Raw genomic sequence first — 14,821 nt, 5'->3', positions numbered from 1 at the left:
TGAAATTATATTTTTGAAAAGGCTATTATTGAGACAGAAAGTAAGGACCATCCAATGTCTGCTCATTTACTGAGACCTCATCACCAGTAGGTGAGTTAAAATGTTTTATACTTACCACACTCCATAGTAGCTCCTAGATTCTCTGAAAAGACAGTGCTCTTCATAAGCAAATAATGGGAGTAATGAATTGGCCACCATGTAGAAAGAGAATCTTTAGGGGTATAATTGTTCCAGACACTCACAGTGCCAAATAATATTAAGTGAATACTCTCTCCCGCTGTTTTTTAAAACTAACATACCTGATACCCCAGGACTCCTGACTGTTTTGACAGGCTAGCTGCTGCTGTAGCCATGGTAACAACCCCTTGTGGGTGAGCACGTGTTCAGAGCAGTTCATTGACATGTGAAAGTTTTAAACTTGTTAAATGGATTAGCTAGATTATACCTATGCACCCTGTTGCTTCTCTGATTAGTCTACAAGATGTTCCGTGCCCGGTTTAGTTTACACAGAGTCCCAGGTGCATGATTCTTGATGACATTCTTGTGGTTTTTCAAGTGTTGTCATCTCTTTTGCTTTAAATCTTGTTCAAAATGTGCATTTACAAACAGGAGACACTTCTAAACAGCATGAGTCATGACAGTCTGGAACAAAATGCTTGTCCCATGTTCTTGAAACATTCCCTGGAATGCTTAAAGAAGCAGATTGTCAAGAGCCTCTAAGATCCTTAAAGATCCTTTAAATGTTGAACGAAACTCTTCAGACATGAAATGAGGCAATAACTGAATGTTTTTTTTTTCTTTCCTGCACTTTGCTTTTCTACCATTTACAGAGTTCTGTTAATTATACTTATAAGCGATGGACGTAGTGTATTTATAATAATTCTGTCTGGCCATACTGAAAATCATTTTATATGTAAACAGTCGATGGATAAAGTCCTATTTCATCTTTTCCTTTTTGAGCAAACATGCCTTTTGGCTGCCAGTGAGGTTGATCATTAATAGGATAATCAGTAATAACTTGAAAACATACTATGTTTGCCTAGTCTGAATGACTGTATTTCACTGATGTGTACGGAAAACAGTGGCTTAACTCTCCAAGGATTTATTTCCAGTTCTTTTAAGGTAAAGGTAATGACAATGAGCTACAATTCCAGAAGTGGGAATATTCATACTTTAATATTGCAAAACAATTGTCAAACATTAACAGGTCACACAATGTCACACATTTCCTTAATTTCCTTAATCCTTATAAACTAGGAATGTAGTACGAAGTATCTAAAATAGAGCTAAGGTAATTGTAGGAGCTGAATGACTTAAATGCTCCAACTTAAATTGTATAAAAAAACCTTTAAAATCCAGTTCTGCCCAGCTTTAATAACCTATTTACTGCCTCCTGAAACAGTGGTTCTTAATAATTTGTTCTTGTTAATGCGTGTAAGGAGAGCGCTGTGTCTGTGCTGGTGGTGTTCACAGTGTGACGGCTGGCCTTGCCAAGGCTAAAGGACTGCCGGCCGTGGGCAGTACAGGATGTGAGAGGCGGAGCTGGCTGCAAGCTCACAGAGTTTACACTAATAGGATAGAAGCTTCCTCTCTCTCAGCTGGGCAGCATGAAAGGTCGGTGAAGAAGGGCGACAGGTGTACCTCACTGGCACAGGGGCAGGCGTCGACAGAAGACGAAAGGGTTCGATACAGTATCAGAGCTTGGAGAAACTGAGCTGGGGGAAGCAGAAAGGGGAAAAGTTGCGGGGCTTCTCTTACCAAATTTCAACACAATCTCTGCTTGGGGAAAAATGATTTTTACATCCTTCTCACAAGGGTATGTAAAAGATTCCTCCTGCTTGCCTGTGTTTGGTACTGTCATAAAGGTTTTTTTAAAATATTTTCTTATATTAATTGTTAATATAAGAATAATTATCATTATTCTGTTTTAAAATGGCCTAAAGAAAAAGAAGTGAGTTTTCAATCTCTTCAACTGTGCAATAGTACTTTTATCTTCAAAAACAACAAAATAGTCTGCCGAGAAGGAGTTTTTCTTGTGGTTTTAAACTGTTTGGCAGAGTAATGAATCAATAAAGCACATCTTATTTAAAAGGAAATCTGAACATGTTATTTTGGCTGAGGAGGTTATCAGCATCTGTGTCTCTATGGTAACCGTTTTGACTATCTGTTTAAGGATGCGGTTTGGGGAAAAAAATATTCTTTAAAATAAAAATTTGTATAACGTAGGTGTAAGTAATTACATTTGTACTTTCACAGTCTAATTAAAAATGCCATATTTTCCCTTAAATTATTTCAAATTAAAATAATTCCAAGATACAGAATACTAGTGTTTAGATTAGTTTTTAAAACCTGTTTTAAAAATGTCAGCTGTTCTAAAGAACATAAGTTTTGACAAATATTGATCAAAATATTTCTGGAAATAATAAGCTCTGTCAACTTATTGTATTAATAGTACAAAATAGTAGGCAGTTTATATCCATAAATAGTGAAAATGTACTGTTTTGAATGCCTACTATAACTGCTTACCAATGGTAAGAAGAAAACATGTATGGAAGACTGTTGATATTACTTTCAACTAGCTGTTGAAAGAAAATTTCATTTTTTTCTCAATTTTTTCCTGTACATAAATGTGCCAGACAGAAAAGTTATTACCTTTTGTACCCTTCCTGGTCCTGCTTATTTATATCTCTAAAGATTTGACTTGCAAATTCTACTACCTTGTATTCTTTGTAAAAAAAAAAATGTTTCTATTGGCTTGAAAGTTCACCTGACTTCAGACCTTAAATCCCAGACTGTAAATCCAGGATGTAATGTTACTGTTCATTAAGGGGCTGTCTTGTGTTTCTTGGAATTGTTTGCATCTCTTGGGTGCTGGGATTAGCACCATGTGTAGTGTTTGCATGTTCTCTCTATGTGTGAATTTTTGTCAGGTGCTTTCTAAATAAAGTGAAAGATGTTGTCTCCATGCACCTGTGTGAGTATCCTGCATAGATTGACAACTTGTCCGTGATGTACAGTAGTCCCATCCTTGTTCCCTGTGCATTTTGAATAGGCTCCAGATTGTCATGGCTTTTACAAGAAATTTAAGGCTTTCTGATGATAGATGAATTTTCACTTTTACAGGCAGTGGACTAAAAAAAAGTCACTTAATATGGTGTTGGAATACCATGTGTTGCCAGTATGGCATGTACAGTACAGGAGAGTTTTTTTCAAGACAAGAAAGTCAATTTGCTCACACCTGGTTGATGGTTTTAAAAAATGCCGTCTCAGGAGTTGTACCAGGATATCCCTTAAATGCTAAATTTGGTTCAGATCTGGTGACTGAAAGTGCATGAAGTGTGGATAACAGCAGTGTCAGACTCATCAGACTGTTGAGTGACTACGTGTACTCTGCACATCGGGGCACTGTCAACCTGGAAGACTCCCCCCCTTGCAGGACAGAAATGCTGCAAAGCTGAAGTGAAGATCACTATGTAACATTAATAATAATAATTGGGTGCTTTCTGATGAGTGCAACTAAACCTTATCAAGAAAATGCACTGCACAACATTATGAACCACTAGAAACATTTAGTATTGCATAGAACCTAGCACTTGGGGCTGTAGAATTCGTTAGGTTGGTGTCACACATGCTCTTGTCTGTTTCTTGAGAATAAGAAAGGATGGTTCATCTGACCATGACATTTCTCCCATGCTTCGAAGTCCATTGGCAGGACTTACAAAATGCGTATTACCAGACGTGAAGTGTGGTTTATGCTCTGCAGCCCTACTATTGTATTTCTCTCTATGGAGCCGTCAGCGTGCCCTTTTTGATGAAATAGGCTGCTCCTTCTGCAGGTTGAAATATGCTTTCAATTGACCTGTAGATGCTCACCTATTGTGTCTTGGATTTAAAATTAATGCACAGATACTGTATCACAATCCTGGAGTATGTGTGTCCACTGTACCCTTTCAATGTTTTCCTTTGCAGATGATGTCTTTCCTTTGTAGTTCCATGCTTTTAACACTTTGGACACTATTGCTCCTGAAACATCTGCAAGTTGAGCTCTCTTGATCACTGAAGCTCTTGCTAAGTGCTTTAGAATTATTATACCCTAAGCATATTATTTGCACAATTAATGCATGAACTACACCTGTGTGAAGCTTTTGCTTTCAGTATGCTTGGTCCCTCATTTATCCATTCCATTCTTTTTGTCCACTGACTATAGGCTTTTCATAGCTTTTTTTTGTCTTGTATCCTATTTCAGCCATTCCCTTTTAGACTGAACTTTGTTTTCTCAACGAGCCACAGGTGAAATAGTAGAGAGCAAAATCCACAAACTAGCACAAGCTAGAACTATTCTTTTCACAAATTTAGTCTTAGAGATTCGATAAAATGTTTTAGGAAGATAAGTTCAGTTGTTGGAATTTTAAAGTTACTTCTCCTTGTAAATTTCTGTAGGAAAAATATGGTGTATTTGTATGTATGTTTAGTGTTTTTTCTGAGTAACAGCTGCAGAGGTGATCATGTGATTTTGTTATCTATGGTCTGCCTCTGTGACTGCTGTATTTTCCGATAGTCACAGTTGTTACAGAGTTTTTGTTGACATTAAAGCAAAGCAACACTGGCCTAAATTGTACAGCATTACAAAGCATACAAAGCATTGCTTTAGAAAGGACTGTTGTAACATTATCAATCTCACGGGCTGATAAAAATAGCCGGCACTGTCTTTTCCACAAATCTGTCTTTTCTCATTGGCTCAATTGTCATTTGCCTCAGCCCTTGCATAGCACAGCGTTAGTGCTGGAGGCTTCTCTGCTGACCTTACTGATCATGAGGGATTGCTTGGATTTCAATAATCCGTCCATTGGCCAGGCTTCAAAATTGGGTGTCAGGATGACAGAAGCTTTACTGGAAAAATATCCTACCTTAAAAGGCCTGTATCCTTCAAGCCTTTGCCCACAGAGGCTTTGCCACTGACTTTAAGAAACTATTTCAACATAAGTGATCCTATTATATCCGTCTTAGTTCGAAAGAGGTGCTGTGCTCCACTTGCTTACTGAGCAGCAAGCGTACACTGGCACTGTGAGCTACAGTATGTGTACACAGTGCTGTGTGGCAGTGTGCAAAAGCACTGGACAAAAATTGCTTGCACAGGGCACATAGCATTGAGGCTGTTGCAGACACATTCACAACAAGACAGTTCTTCTTTTGTGTAGCAACTGATAGCATCACAGAAAATAAACAGGGAAGCATTTGTGAAAGTCAAGTCAAAGGAGAAGGCTATCTCTTCTATCACTTCAGTCACTTTCTAAAAGGATGGGTTTAGAGCTAAAGAAAGCCACATAGGCTGTGCATGACAGCCTAAGTTTCCTTCAGAACAAATAACCGTAATTGTAACGTTGTTAGCCTTTTCTTTCTAAAACTTTATATTTAATAACACTTCAATCTAAGTTCCCTTTCCCTCTTCTCCCAAAGAAAACACAATTTTGTTAGAAAAGGAAAGTTATTTGGTATAAAATGTACAGAGAAACAGTATCTGCATTGTTATTACCAAACAAACCAAGTCTCACATTTTTATTTTAAAAGTCTGTTTGCCACAATTGAAGCACTTCCACTGTACAAAAACAAGATGACACTTTTTTTTGTCCAGCTGACACTTTTCTAATGATAGCTGGGAGTTTGTTTTTAGGTCTTGAAAAAAGCTTTTTTAGTACAGATGGTTAAGAGATTTTCTCAGGCAATTAAAAGCTGTGTGAATTATCTTGGGAATTAGGAACAGCGAGGATGGCGATTATAATTTTATAATCTCTATCCCCATGAACATAAGGAGACAGTACAGATTTACAGCAGTGAACATTACCCACTCTGGATTATCACAAACGTCATGGGTGAAATTCTCTGTTGATGCCTGTACTGTTTATACACATGGCACGTTCATTGTGAGTAATGTACAGGAAGGTTGTTTCTATATCAATACTGTGTTCGACCTTGGAATTGTATGAAACCTGATGCTTTAAGTTTAGCTAGACATTTTTATGTATCAAAATTCTGCAAGACAGAAACAAAAAGCTGTGTATGGTTGTATTACTGGATGATAGGTATCGAAAACCTATACAGAATATTGAAGTGTTACAGCACAATAAAATTAAAGTTTGAAAATGAAAAGAGCTACTTTGACTGGTAATACAATCTGCTTGACTATGGTTTTTGTGATGTGGTGCAAGCTTACGCTGACTAGAGCACAACACCTTGTTTCTTTAATGGTGATCCAAAAGTAAATACATGTTAATTCAGGGAACGTTCCTGATAGCAATGCAAACATGAACGTATGACCTATGACAATAAACATGGGACATTTGTACTGATTAAGGTGTTGGAATCTAGTTATGTAAATTCAGCGGGTATTTTTTTTTCTTCATGAAGAGGAAACTTTTTCTCTCACAATGATTAGGAAATGTTTCCTGCTGCACTTTATGATGAAATGCTTTTTTTCCATGATGGTCTGGTGCTAGTGACTGCTGATTGGACTATGGGAAAATAAAGCTGTCTTTTTCTTCTCAATAGTCCAGTTACATGGTATAAGAATAGAGAGCTTTCTTTGTACTGATTATAGTGCCCTGGTCTATGCTTGGCTGGCAGATGAAGTCATGCAGTATGTATCTCGGTAGAACAACCCCCCCCCCCCCCCCCCACTCTCCTTTTTGGCTGTCTTCAGTGTGCTGAGATTTGTTTAATTTACGTTGAAAATAACAGAGGAGTATGGGAGTATCTGACAGTTTTCAGACTAAACAGTGTTCCAATTATAATAACTTCTTCCACAGGATTTACAGCGATATTAAGACTTCATGTCTCTCCTGGTAAAGACGAGGGGCTAATATAACATGCAGCTAGCCATTTCACTTATAGTGAAGTAGCTTACTGTACTAACTAAACACTTAATGTGGAACAAAACAGATTTCCAGTGGTGCTTGAATAGTGTGCTTCAGTAACACTGTGTATGAAAATACCAGTAAAAGTTATATACTTGCCTTTCCTTGTTTTTGCAACATTTTCACTTATTGTGCACATTTTAATTATCCAAATGACAATTCTTTGAGTAATTCATACTGTAAATCTGCAACAAAGCTTTTTTAAGTAACATTGTATTGGAAGTAATTAACTGGGGAGTTTTAAACGGCTCTTTCACTCTTTCCATTAACTATGTTTTATTTTTTGGCATCCTGTTCAACTTAGCTTTGATTCTGTTAAAAATAGTTGGGTTGTTAATTATAAGCAATAGCGGTCTGCACAATATGAAATAACATGAGGTGCTTTTCACTTACCATCCTAGCAGCTGAATGTTCTTCCAAATCATTGCAATTCTGTCACTTTACTAACTGTATGTTGTTACACTACTTTTCACCAGCTGTTGAATGAGACATCCGGACAATATTCATTTAAAAATTTTAAAGGGAGGTGTGTTGCTGTAAAAATAAGACTACTGAAACCTAGATACTGTGTAATTCATGGGCTATTCATTCCAAGCGGACATTGGGAGGTTAGCATTTCAATAAATAATTACAAACAACACAAACAATATGGGATGTGCAAAGACTTAAATAAGACTTAAAATAAGACTTAAATAATTTTCTAGTTTTGTAGGTGATCATTTGATCTTTAAACCCCAGGACCATAGAGTTCATGAGTAACTTTGTGTTTTTGAAAACGGTATTCATTCTGGTAGTTTTTGACACTACAGTAAAGCAGTTTGCTGTTTTTTTTACAGTTGTGCCTATAAAGTAATTGTAAATCTCATAACAACTGACAAACCATGTTTTGCAAGCCTGTAATGCCTGTAAAGCCTGTACACCTGGATGATAAGCTGGAGTGGTCTGTTAACACTCATGCCCTGTACAAGAAAGGTCAGAGCCGACTCTATTTTCTTATGAGGCTCAGTTCCTTTGGTGTGTGTGTGTGTGACACTGCTACACATTTTTTTTGAATCGGTGGTGGCAGCGGCCATCTTCTAATCTACACTGTTGTTTGCTGGGGCAGCAGCATCATGACAAGAGATGCAAATAGGCTCAATAAACTCATCGAGAAGGTTGGCTCTGTGTTGGTGTTGAGCCTTGACCCCCTGGAGGTGGTGGCTGAGTTGAGAATGCTGACCAAGCTCACAGCCATCATGAACAGCACCTCTCATCCGCTTCATGGTACTGTTACTGAGCAGCTGAGCACATTTAGCAATAGACTGCTCCAGCTAGGGAACGTTTCCGCAGGTCTTTCCTCCCGGCGGCTGTCAGGGTGTATAACGCTGCCCTAGGCTAGGACTGTTAGCCCTTCATTTGCTCGTCTATGGACAGCATGTTGCTCCATTGTACTTTTTGGACAATCAATCTGTATAAACCTTTGCACATTTTGCACATATTTTATTGTTTTTACAGTGACGATGATTATCATATTTTGCAAACACCTGTGTATTTATTTTATATTTATTTTGTATAATTTTTAGTCTATTCTGATGTCTGGTTTTGCTTGTCTTGGGCTGGACTGCTGTAACACATCAATTTCCCTTCGGAATCAATAAAGTCTAATCTATCTAATGTAACTGTAATGTTTGAAATGTTATGAACACTATTTCTTTTTGAAGAAATAGAGCCAAAAGGTGTTATAGCAAAAGCCTGAAAATATCTTGTCTGATTGTTAGAGGGGTAACACATTGGTTCCCTGTATTAACTTACTAGTAGTGGTCTTCTTCAGAATCATTAGTGAAATACAAAATAAAGAACACAAATGCAAACTATCTGCTAGTGTAGAACAGGAGGCATGTCTTATTCCAAGGGTTGTGGGGGCTTGGAACAAGTTACCCAACCAATTTTGTTGAGACCGTTGTCATGATTTCTTTGAAAAAATGGCTGGATGAAGTTGTGGGCCTAATGCATTCTTTTCATCTGAAGCCTTGCTTATGTTCTATATTCTACCAGTTTTGAAAGCATCCAGTTAAGCTCACTTATTTTTTTAACATCTACATTTTTAAACTATTTCTTCCTAAGAATTCCAGTTAACCATTTTACATACATAAATTCTGTCCAGATTTGGCTTATTGAGCTCCCAGAAGAGTGTGTTTATGTCAGGTATGTCACTGAGTCGTAAGCAATACTGTTAAGTAGAGTGAAATTAGAAAGTCAGCAATCTATGGTCTCTACCTGCTTTTCTTCAGCTTACCCTTTGGAGGTTAAACGCGTGCTGTGCTAATTTCCACATCGCAACCAAGGCCGTTCAGTCAGTAAAATGTAATTCATGCACATGTAGAGTAGAAACTCCTTATCTTATTATTACCTACTTATATGTTTTCTTGCATACTGTATATTAATATGTGTTCTCTTCTAGATTTTGGATTGATTTATTTACTGTACATATTTGGTGACAGATGTTTCAAAGTCTTCAACGAGGTCCAGTTATTATCTGAAAGAGTGACGGTGATGGTTTTCATCAAGCCTGCATTTCGAAAGCTGCCCTGAATTCAATACACAGAATTTAAATTTTAAAATCTTGCATTTACTGTAAATGTGCCTTCACTGTGACATTTTCAGTGTCAGGTGATGTCCCCTGTTGATCCCCAAAATCGTATTAGTTTTTTTTCTAGTGATAAAAGTAAATTGTTTTTATCCTTGCACATTTTGAATGAAGTGATTTTACTTTTAACACCCACCGAGTAAACATTTTGAAAACAAGAGATAGTTAAAAAAAATAAAATGCTGCACTTTAACTGTAGTACTCTAAAAGTTATATTGAATTGTATACAGTATATAATAAATGCTTTACTGCTATTAAAAGAGATCTTAGTAGTTCTTCAACTTAAGTCTTTTTTGTTGAACTCTGAAATAGCCACACTGCCTGCACAGACAAAACCCATAAAAATTTCCAGCCTGCTGTTATTCAAATCTAAATGAGCATTTGTAAATATCAAATGCTGACTCTAAATATACTAATCTCTTTGTGAGACGGCCCATTCAAATTTTTTGAAAGAAAATAGTAATTTGATGCTCAAGATTCAAATGTTGTTTGACTGCTATTGAAAATCCCTTTAAACCAAAAAGCTTGCAGTAGAACATTAACAGAAAATGTTAGCACAGAGCTAATCATTACTCAGCGGGCACTCCTTGAGCATTTATCACTGTCACCTTGAGGTGTTGAGAGGCAATGTAATGTACAATCAGGCTACTTATGTATGCAATAAAAGACTTCATGCAAGCATATCCAACACTCCTGAAATTCTAGTTTGGGCAACAATGCTGTCAGACAGAAAGGTGTCAGGAGAAAAATAAGTCCCATTTGTGTTGTCAGGTACCTGATGTCTTTCCCCCTGAAGGAACTTTACTGATAAGCAGATGCTGAATTCAAGAAGAATTGCAAAGCAATATCGACGGGAGATCACTTGACAGTGTTTTTACACAGCTGCCTACAGAGTTGTTGACAAAGACTGGGAATTCTGAGAATTAGAAGGAGTTTTGGAATTACACTTGGTGGAATTAAAGTCTCGCAGTCAAGTATAATACCCCAAGCAAACAAAATTAACAAAGCCCTTCTGTAAAGGATAACCCATTGTGATATGGATCTAAATCAGTTTTTGATTTGAATGAAAAGGTAACAGCTTACAGTAAATTGTTGAAGATACAGTACTGTACTTCCATATTCCAGATGTAAGAATCTAGAAATGCGCACAGTCAATTCAATGTGTGGTCTGTAATATTGGTATATTAAAGCTGTTCAGCTGGGAAGCTGTGGTAGTGGACATTGGCTGCAATAAAAAGAGTAAAGGTTAATTCCATACTAAAGAACAGAAAAGAGAAGGAAATGAGGGATCTGAAGCTGGAACATGCGGAATTACCTTTTATATGGTCATTCCTATTTTTAGACACAGAGAATCAAAAAAGAGAAGGCTTCTGAAGGAAAAACAGATTTTTTTGTCCCTTTTAATCAATAAAAATCCACTATAAAGGGCTTCACTTGTGATTGAAAGATGTGTCAAATTTTAAAACAATCTGAAGTGAAGAATTTCTAGATGACAGGTCTTGGAAGGAGAGTTGTGATCTCAAGGCAAAAAAGACCAATCCGCCACTGAACTCTAACTGGTATAATAAATTGTTTCAAAAGCCTGATTTTTCATATTGAGGTAGGAAAAAAAACAGTCCAATGGTGTCACCTTATGGGCTACTAATACATCTCTCTTATGAACTTTTACTGTAATGTTGCTTACCATTATATACTATTCAGAACTGCATAAATTAATGTTTGAGTTATCAGTGCAGGGGATATAGTTTGCTTGGCATGGTTCCTGTCAATTGCCAGTCTTGAAAATAGTGTTTATAGTGATAATCTAGTGATTATGTTATTATAGTGCCTAATCACAAAATGTGTTCCAGTTTATTGATTACTGTAATCCAAAATATAATTACAACAAGTTGCAATTGCAACTTTTATTTAAAAATAAAATTTGTGTTTATTTAGGAGCAATAACTAAAATATAAATTGTGGGTAATTGCATAAAAGGATATAAAAGTAGAGGTAGTGTAGATGCCCTTTTTCAGTATTTTGTGTGTTTGACCATTTTATTGATTTGTTCCAGGGCTTATTAATTAGAAATCCTTTGTATTTAATGTGGTGCATAAGCACCAAAGCAAGCCCTTGTGACTTCAGGACAAAACGTCTATTATAATTCTGCCAGTGGAGGCACAAAGATGGCCTGTAAGATAAACAAATGCTCTTGCAAATGATCAGATCCATATATTTGTGAGAGCGCAGAAGAGTAAATCACCCATGAGATAAAAAAAACGGAGGAACTGGGGAAAACAGAATACACAAATTCCTTGATGTTCATATTTTTATAAAAATATTTGTTTAATTTTATATATATCTATACAGGTGTTTGTATTGGTTTGATTTTTTTTTCTTGATGTTCATATTTTTATAAAAATATTTGTTTAATTATATATATATACAGGTGTTTATATTGGTTTGATTTTTTTTTCCTTTTTCCAGTTTGTGTAGCCAAGTTTAACCTCCCTGCAGTATATCACCATTGTCTGATGCTTAGATCATTTTTTCAAGCAATACTGTAAATGTAATCACAGTCTAACCTCCCACAGACTGACATGAGAGACCTTTTTTTTCCAGAAGGAGTTGCAGTAGCTTGATAAGAGTTACATGACGCATCTTAACCTACGCACTCCTCCTGATCTCATTATACAGTACCTACTATAGAAATTGATCATTCCAAGTCCTAGTTTGTCCAGTTTCTCTTTGAAAGTGTCAGCATTTTCTTATAATAAATTATTAAAAATCTAATATGAATGATTACTATTAAGTTAGAAATATCCTGAAGCATTCATCAATTGTATTCTCTTTTCAGAGGAGGTTGGTTTATGCCCTCCTTTTTCAATATGTTCCAAATGAATTGAAGACTGCACAATTTAAATAGTTTTCTTTTCCAGCTGGAGCCCACACACAACAATTTCTGCCATGGGTGAGGAATGCCTTGTGGGCTGACCACTGCCAGTAAATACAGGCTTCTGTCAGATATTGTATTTATCTGGATATTACATGAAATGAAGAATAATGTAAGAAATACCAAATGTAATATGGTATTTACTCCGATTCTAAAAGGATTCATGGTATTTGGTTTCGGAATTCCATAAGTAGGGCTTTGAAATAGAAAGGAACTAAGCTAGAAGATAAAGAGTTTTTCCTTTCCTTCCCACATTATTCCAGTACCATTAATTGAAAATATGTGATGACATCCTAAGTGAAATATCACTGTTTGTTTATTACTCCTCACTGAGACCTGGTATGGTTTTGTCTTGGTCGATCCAGTGGGGTAGAGGAGAATAGAACTTAATCCCCTTTAGCACAAGCACATATAGTACTTGGCTCCCTATCGGGCTACACTTATAAATAAAAAAAATGACAATACATCAATGGAGATTAAATGTTTCTGGAATTTCCTGTTTCTGTTCCCATTGTCCCATATAGGGTTTTAACAGGTTTCACATGTAAATAATGTGTCTAAGTAATGACAGGGATTAATTAATCTGTTAGGTTGATGAAATGAACTGTTCTTTAAGAATTCAGTTCCATTGCAAGAGATCACATAAATAGTTTTAAAATCCTAAACAGTATGCTTCTCATTGTGGATTTTATTTTAGCGGTGACTGAAATTATAAGAGGAAGTCCCACCTTAACCTGTAGTCCAAAGTTACCTGCTCCTGTTCTGTTGTCTTAAAATAACAATACAATTTTTACAATCTGGCCTTTTACTAACTGGAATTCTCTGCCAAGTAAGATTGTCATCATAAGGCAATACAAGATCAATACTGGTTCTAACCAGCTTGCATCCTCTGGTTCTGCCATCTTTCACAAGTCCTGGATGGTGCTGAGAGAGCACACTCAGTTACTGTAAACATCTGCCATAGTACAGAAATATTTTATCATCTTTTCTAGCTTTTCCTTATTCTATAAGCTTTATAAGTTATTGATGTGGTAAAATGCTTAAATCGTGACTCACCAGCATCACTATCTGGAGCATTTCAATTTTTATATAAGCAGTGTTAGCCAGTGGACCAAATCATCATCTTTTTATTGGTTGGGTAATTTATTTTTTAAATCCTGTTTCGTAACAATAATGGTTGAGGCAAATTCTCAGAGAGCTGAGAACACGGATATGAGGCCTAAACTGGTTAAAACTTTCCTAGTTGAATGATGATTGAAAAATAACCTCTAATTAGAATGTGTTACATCTGAAAGGCATCAATCAGTGCTCGAAGGAACCCAAACACCAAAGATGGGCTCGTCAACAAAATGTATCAACTTGCACTGGGTTAAGGAGGATGGATTTCATCAGCTTTCTAGGGGAATTCCATGGAAAGTGGTCACATCCTGCTTATTTTGTCTATATGTAAACACATATTCCATAGCGTGGCTAAACACAATTTTTAGATCTTATGATTCGTCTTTAGTTTTTTTACTGTCACACCATGAAATTTGTGAAGACATTTTGAAGCAACCTGGTCATCTAGACAAAATCCATGCTCAGACCGCAAGCCGATCCAAGTTTGTTTGACTATTTCTGCACTTAAGTTTTACAGAAATGGCAACCTGCACTGGCAGTGTATTGTTTGCTCTTGGCTCTGACTGTCTCATCTCTAGTTTAACCACACCTTGCAGTCCCCCTCCAATCAGAGAGGTTCCCTACAGGAACCTGAGCTGTCAGTCGTCCTTTAATGACATGTTACTTAGCTATTTATCCAGAGCTAGTATGTGCCAGGCCAGTTCCACACTGATCCCAGGGGTATTAGGATGTTGGATGTGAAAATCCGTATTTCACTCTAGACCTGGAAACGAATATCTGTAATTCACTTTACACCAGGATAAATTCCAAAGTGAGACATTCTGAGCCTACTCCTTGATTACTCCTGTGGCTTTCCACTGAATAAAAGAAGCCTAAAGGAAACAGAATGCTCTCAAGGGTTGGGTTTAAAGTCTGCAGTTACATCACATTTTGAGTGAGGTGAAGTTTTGATTGAGCCTGGACTGTAGACCGGTAAGAAACTTTCACTGAAGCTTAAAAAGTAATCAAGTAACTCAACTGTAGTGAACCTGGTAATACAGTATGTAAACTAAATAGTGAAATATGTCACCTGTATCTCGAGTTTAGCTGTACTGATTGGGGTATTTGTTATGAGCTCAGACCTTAGGTTCTACCAATGGGCAGCATCTTTATCATTTTTATAATCCTGGCACTGCATTCCATAGAACAGAGCTAAAAGGCTTAGGTTTAAACTGTGATTTCATAGCTTCTCAT

The 14,821-nt window shown here is 36.7% G+C and overlaps 1 protein-coding gene across 2 annotated transcripts in view; it reads left to right on the top strand.

The window, feature by feature from the left end:
• Positions 1–14,821, top strand: part of LOC102690677 (pleckstrin homology domain-containing family G member 3) — a 105,628-nt gene that overhangs the window by 29,969 nt on the left and 60,838 nt on the right. Inside the window, exon 1 of one of the 2 annotated variants that reach the window (XM_015350732.2) lies at positions 1,565–1,816. The exons of the other annotated variant lie outside the window; for it this stretch is intronic. The gene's annotated coding sequence lies outside the window, so the exon portion shown is untranslated. Of the gene's footprint in view, positions 1–1,564; positions 1,817–14,821 lie in introns of those variants that run through there. 2 annotated transcript variants of the gene reach the window in all.

Source organism: Lepisosteus oculatus, chromosome 8 (genome assembly GCF_040954835.1).
Source record: "Lepisosteus oculatus isolate fLepOcu1 chromosome 8, fLepOcu1.hap2, whole genome shotgun sequence".
Taxonomy (NCBI): Eukaryota; Metazoa; Chordata; class Actinopteri; order Semionotiformes; family Lepisosteidae; genus Lepisosteus; species Lepisosteus oculatus.
This window is presented reverse-complemented; position numbering and strand designations above follow the sequence as displayed.